This window comes from Octodon degus, unplaced genomic scaffold, assembly GCF_000260255.1.
Source record: "Octodon degus isolate 3935 unplaced genomic scaffold, OctDeg1.0 scaffold00146, whole genome shotgun sequence".
NCBI lineage: Eukaryota > Metazoa > Chordata > Mammalia > Rodentia > Octodontidae > Octodon > Octodon degus.
The window spans coordinates 1,143,234-1,149,850 of record NW_004524722.1 but is presented as its reverse complement, the minus strand read 5'-3'; the positions used below and the strand labels follow the sequence as shown (position 1 = coordinate 1,149,850).

General features: G+C 39.1%; 1 protein-coding gene and 1 pseudogene across 1 annotated transcript in view; one reads left to right on the top strand and one right to left on the bottom strand.

Moving 5' to 3' along the window:
- The window catches only part of Mrpl48 (mitochondrial ribosomal protein L48), a 64,022-nt gene that overhangs the window by 30,026 nt on the left and 27,379 nt on the right, over nucleotides 1-6,617 (top strand). The gene's annotated exons all lie outside the window — the stretch shown is intronic.
- Nucleotides 2,423-3,375, bottom strand: LOC111812845 (annotated as a pseudogene).

Genomic DNA, 6,617 nt, shown 5'->3' with positions numbered 1-6,617 from the left:
TAATTTGCTCTTCTTTCTTTTGTCTTGTTCTATTCCAGTTGTTCCTTCCTTTTGAACAAATTCTTTCTCTTTCATAGTATCATTGTACCTTTCAGATTTTATTTACTCTTTCAAGTTCTTGCACTAGGAAAACAATATGATGTTTACATATGCAGGTCTGATTTATTTAACTTTTGAGTATGGTCTGTAGTTGCATCTGTTTACCTATAAAAGCCTTGAGGTTTTTTTTTTTTTTTTTTTTTTTTTTTATAGCTGAGTAATACTTTATTGTGTAAAAATACCACATCTTTTTTTATCCATTCCTCAGTTGGGCATTTGGGTTGTTTCCAAGATTTAACTGTGACAAATTATGCTGTTATAAACATGAGTACACATATATTGCTGTGGTATGTTTTCAGTTCTGGAAAAATACCCAGGAGGGGAATAGCTGGGTTGAATGGGACCTCCAATCCTAGCTTTTTGGGGAATCTCCACACTGATTTACATAGTGGTTGTACCAGTCTACACTCCTACCAACAGTAGAGAAGCATTCCTTTTTCCCCACACCCCTCCAGCATTTGCTATTGATTGACTTGTTAATGACAGCCTTTCTTTCTGGAGTAAGATGGAATCTCAGTGTTGTTTTAATTTGTATTTGTTTTTTTCTTTTCTTTTTTTATGTATTTAGTACTGGATCTTGCTACACAGTTTGGACTCTAGTGATCCTCCTGTTTCAGCCTCCCCAGGGCTCGGATTAAAGGCAGGCACCACCACATCCAGTTTTGGTGGCCTGACCAGGGTGGGACCTGCTCAGCATGTGGTGCCAGGGATCAAACCTGGGTTCTTGCACTTGCGGGGCAAGCACTTAGACTGCTGAGCTATTTCCCCAGCCCTAATTTGCATTTCTTGAATGACCAATGATGTTTTTGTTTTTTGTATATTTATTTGTCATTTGTATTTCTTCATCTGAGAAGTGGTTTTTGTTTTGTTTTGTTTTGTTTTGTTTTTGTACCACAATTGAACTGGGGACTTTGTGCTTGCCTGGCAGGTGCTGTGACACTGAGCTTTCTCCCCAGCCTGAGAAGCATATATTCATCCCAGATGTCCATTTTTTGATTGGATCTTTGAATTTTGGGGGCCAGATTTTTTTTAAGTCTTTATCAGTTGTATATAGAAGTTCTTTAATTTATAGTTGGCTAAAATTTTTTCCCAATTTGTGGGTTTTCTTTTCATTCCTTTGGTGATTTCTTTTGATGTGCAGAAACTTTTCTTTTCTTTTTCCTTTATAACGTTTTAAGTTTAATTACTTTTTGTTTTTTTTAAAGGAAAAATAATTTTTTAAAAGTAGAAATAAGCATTTACATATTTTTACAAAGAAATTTAGAAATCTAACCATATACAGAATTGTAACAGGACAGACCTGTGACTTTTTTTTTTTTTTTCTTATGAAACTTTTCAAAAAGTTGTTGATGCTTGGAAGTATTTCTGTGTGGTTTGATTTTTTGTTCATGAACCCTCTATCTACAAGATTTCTACCTACTTTCTCCTTCAATAGATTTAGTGTTTCTGTTTTAATATTTAAATCTTTGATCCATTTGAACTTTAGTGAATAGTGATAGACATGGGTCTAATTTTAGTTGTTAGCATGTGGAAAGCCAGTTTTTCCAGCCCCATTTATTAAAGAGGCCATCTTTCTTCCAGTGAACATGTTTAACCCCTTTGTCAAAGATAAGGTGACTAAGTATGTTTATAGTTATGTCCGAATCTTCTAATCTATTCCATTGATCCTCAGGTCTGTTTTCTTTCCAGTACCATACTGATTTTATCACAGTATCTTTGTAGTATAATTTCAAGTTAGGGATTATAAAGCCCCCTGAAACCTCTGGGTTAAGTACTAAAACACAGGAGGAATGGACAGCCTTCTTTGAGAGTGTGCTCAGCATGTTGGCATGGAAACAGGAAGCACAGAAGCTATGTAGTCATTTCATAATGATGGTTACCATATCTAGAATGTGAAGAAATTTCTTTCGGGTCCCTGGATATATCATGTATCATTTTTCAGTGCTTTCCTTGACCCTGGATGACTGTAGTTACTGTTCCAAAATCCTCAAAGAAACCCTTAACAAAATAAAGAAACCATCACAGCAGTAACACAGCTGGGTCTGCTGGAGTGCCCTCCCTTTGTGTTGGCCTATGATGTTCTGGTTGCATCTGACAGGAATGGTGTTTACCAATCAACTTAGGCAACACAAGCTTCAGTCCGATGGCCACAGAGCTGGAGTGGGTGGCATAAATTGTAGATGCATATGTATGTGTGGCTCTGGTGACCTGGACACTGCCTCACTCTTTAGCCATTGCCCAGAACACTGGGGTCACTTCTGCTGGAGATGCCGGGTGACTCTAAGGTGTTCCTAAGTACTCAGTTCACCAAGGCCTGAGCCCTCTAGTGCCAGAGGTTGATGCAGCATTTGCAAAAGTGCTGTCCCCTGCCCCCAACTGACAGAGGTATAGTGACAGGTGCAAAGTATGCATGGACTTTAATCTTAGATAAGTGAGTCCTGAATCTCTTGATTCCTGCCCAAGTGATCTGCTGGCATTCATAGAGCTCAATCTGCTCTAGGCTGTGGCTGCTCTTCAGGTGTTCTGGGCATGTATCTGTGATGAGGGGGCAGTTGTCCAGCTCAATCACTTCCAGCTGATTGACTGTGCACACAGGCCCTCTTCCCCAGGTGGCAGATACCATCATCTATGATGAGCTTGCAGTAGGACAGACTCATTACATGAAATGAAGGACAGTGTATAGAAAGTTGGATTACTATCAACTATCACTTATCTGAACACATTCTTCCAGGTCCATCTTTTCAAGCTCATGGCAATTCCTGGCCAATGTGGTGAAGCCCACATCTGCTAGTTGAGAACATCTTGTGACTTCTAAAATTCTAAGCTAAGGGAAATTCTGATGTAGTACATTCAGGATGGCGTCTGTGATATTGGAGCAACTAGAGGCACAGAGGGGCTGCAACTTATGGAACCCTCTGTCTGGCTCTCAGGTGTAGTCAAAGTGGGCTTCTGAAACACAGCTTTGTTCATGTGCATTCCTTAGGAACATATCTTTAATAGCTCTCTATAGCACTCATGGAGATGTGAACTCAGTCAGTAGGAATAGAACAAGATGGATGTGACAACTTATGCAGGTGAAATTACAGCACCGGGTACCTGGTATTATACACAGTTAAGCTAAGAACTGAATATATGTTTACAGGGCTCCTGATGATCTGGATCTGTCTGGGCAGATCTAGGCCAACTTGGAAAAGTAAATTAGATGCCAAGAGAAATACTGGAATCAGCTTTCTTTTTTTGTTCACCTCAAGGTGTACCTTTGAAGAGCCCTGGCATTTTCCTTGGCTAAGAAAAGCCTCTTCCAGGCTTCAGAGAAGCTCCTCCCTCTCTGCTGGAAAATTTTAGCTGCACCCCATTGCCTTCAGACGTTAGTATTCTTCGCAGCTCTGACTGCAGAGCTGACTATCATGAGTTTTCCTTGCTGAACATATTGACAGGATTATGGTGGGCTCTGAATAAGGCCTCTGCACCTTCCTGGTTAGTCTCTAAAGTTGACCTCTCACTCACAGCAAGGCCTAGTACCCTAGGGTGCCCACAACTGTTTAAAACTTTAGTTACACAGAGGCTACAGTGGAAAATTTATTCATTCATTCATTCATTCATTCATTCATTCATTCAGTTTGTTATTTGAGATAGGGTCTTGCTATGTAGTTCAGGCCATCCTTGAACTCACTATATAGGCCAGGGTGGCCTTGAACTTGAGTCTATCCTCCTGATTGGCCTTGAGTACTAGAACTGTAGGTGTGTACCACCATGGCTGGCAAATCCTGTCTTTCAAGAGGTCTTGGATTTGTCCCACCTGGCTGTATGACTCTGGCAGACATCAGTCTTGCTGGGCTTTATATTTCTATACAAAGATGAAGAATCAGCATAAAATCATCCCTAAATCCTTTCTTGTTCTGAAATTCTAAAATAGTGATTCATCATGTATTTTCTCTGTTACGCACATTCTAGGTATGAGTAGTATGAAATACACAGAGGGCGAAGGACATAGCACCAGCAGCACAGTGCCTGCCTGGCATGAGGTTGTAAGTTCAATTATTCGTACCAAGAAAACAAAATCACATAATAATAAAAGTGAATGTTTACTCAGTGTTTGAGTAAAAGAGAAAGAAATTTTAAAAGAAAGAAAGAAAGGAAGTCACAAGGCAGGTATGGTGGCTCATACCTGTAATTCTAGCACTCTGGGAGCCTGAAGAAGGAAGATTTTTAAATTGATATCAGACTTAGGCAGTATAACAATTTATCAAGACCCAGTCTCAAAATAAAAATATATTTTATCTTAGCCAAAAGGCCAAGAAGCGATTCAAAATAAAAAAATAAAAAAAGGCCAGGAATATAATATAGTGCAAAAGCCCAAAAATTTAAATGTAGAAGGAAAACATTTGAAAGACTCCTTTCAGATACTGTGTGCTAGCCACCCAACTCCCTCACAGGTAGCCTGTGATATTAATATTTTTGTACATCCTTCCAGAGATAGTTTGTAGATGTGTAAGAAAATAAGTGTATATGTAGTTAAATACATATATAACATCTGTTCCCTTCCATCTACCCTACATGTTCAGTAATATTTTGAATACGTTAGTGTATGGTTTGCTTTTATCATTTATTTTGAAGATCTTTCCACATCAGTACATGAAAGAAGTTTTTATTCTTATATCTTCATAATTTAACAAGTTCATCTCTTGAACATTTGGGTTAAATTATTTTCAGTTGAGAAGTTTTCATTTTATATATGTTGTGTCAGATACTTTTTTCAGGCCTCCTTCTAACTTTTTAGAACAGCTGCAAAGGTGATGATACATACTGAAGCAGTATTTTACATGAAAGGAAAAGGTAGGAATAAAATAATTGTTTTATCACCCAGTTTTTGAAAGGAAGGCTATATAGTAGTTAGAGAATTTCAGAGCTAGGAGTGCTAGAAGAGAATGTTCAGTTCCCTTGTTGATTTTTTTTCCTTTGGTACTAGGAATTGAACTCACAACCTTATGCTTGCCAGGCAGGTGCTGTGCCACTGAGCTATATCCTAGCCCTGATTTATTTATTCATTTATTTATTTTCTTTCTTTCCCTCCCTCCCTCCCTCCTTCCTTTCTTCTGTGTTTTTAGGGAAGGGTCTACAGGGTGTTCAGGGTCTCACTACTAGATCAGATTCGTAGTGATTCTTCTGTTTACAGCCTCCCAAATGCTGGGATTACAGGCACACCCCACCACATCCAGTCTCAATCACCATCTCAAGGCACCCTGGGGGCGGGGCCAGCACGGCAGGTCTGGGGATTGAACCCCTGGCCCCTGTGCCTGCTTGCAGGCTTTTTAGTCTGCTGAGCTATTTGGCTGGCCCACCCTGATTTTCTTTGAGAGTCTAAGGATTCTCTCCTCAGAAAAATGTATGTATACAATTTTGCATACAGAAATAAAAAATAAGTTTGCATATATATTTTTGAAATTTGTCTATGGATTCTAGAGTAACTTTTTTTTTTTTTTTTTTTAAACAGGGTCTGACTGTGTAGCTCAGGCTGGTCTTGAGTTCACTATGTAGTCCAGGCTGGTTTTGAACTTGCAGTGATCCTTCTGCCTCTGCCTCCCAAGTGCTGGGATTACAGTGTGTGCCATCATGCCGGAAAAGAATTGTTTAATGTCGGCTGGGAGCTTAGCTTAGTGGTAGACCACTTACTTAGCATGTGCAAGGCCCTGAGTTTACTCTCCAGAACTGGAAAAAGAAAAAACAGAATCTTTTAGTCTACCATAACTCCATCAGTTTACGAAATAAGAAACAAAACAATATGCATAAGTTGAGAAGTGCACCAAGTAGGACCTGTTTGTGTAAGAGTGATGTATGTAGGGCTGCAGATTTTCTGTCTTTAAATTAGATATTGTGAAAGGGAAAGAAAGTGCTCAAAAGGAAAGAACAACTAGGATGAGGGAAAGGAGAACAGAAAGAAGGGGAAAAAATGTACATGAGATAGCTAAGATAATTGTACTATAATTTCTATTGGTTTATTGAAAGGAACAGTTAATGCTTAATTTTATTGACCAATTTTATATGCTTATATCTGGCAACCTGAACAACTGCTTTGTTTATTTATTTATTTTTTTGCGGAACGGGGGATTGAACTCAGGTCCTTGTGCTTGCCAGGGAAGCGCTTATTCCATTGAGCTATCGCCCCAGCCTGAACAACTGCTTTGAAGATAGCATACAAAGTATAGCAACCATTGTTAATTCTGTCATCTTGTTTTGTAAAATTCTGTATCATTATTTCTTTTATTATTTTTTGATTCTTTTTAACACACACACACACACACACACACACACACACACACAAATAAATACTGGGCATGGTGGTGCTGTATGCCTGCAATCCCAGTACATGAGAGGCTACGACAGAGTTGCTGCAAGTTCAAAACCAGCCTGATCTACATAGTGAGACCCTGTCTCAAAAATAAATAGATGGGGCTGGTGAGATGGCTCAGTGGTCTAAAGCACCCACTTAGAACAAGCTAAGCTAAGCAAAGCACAGG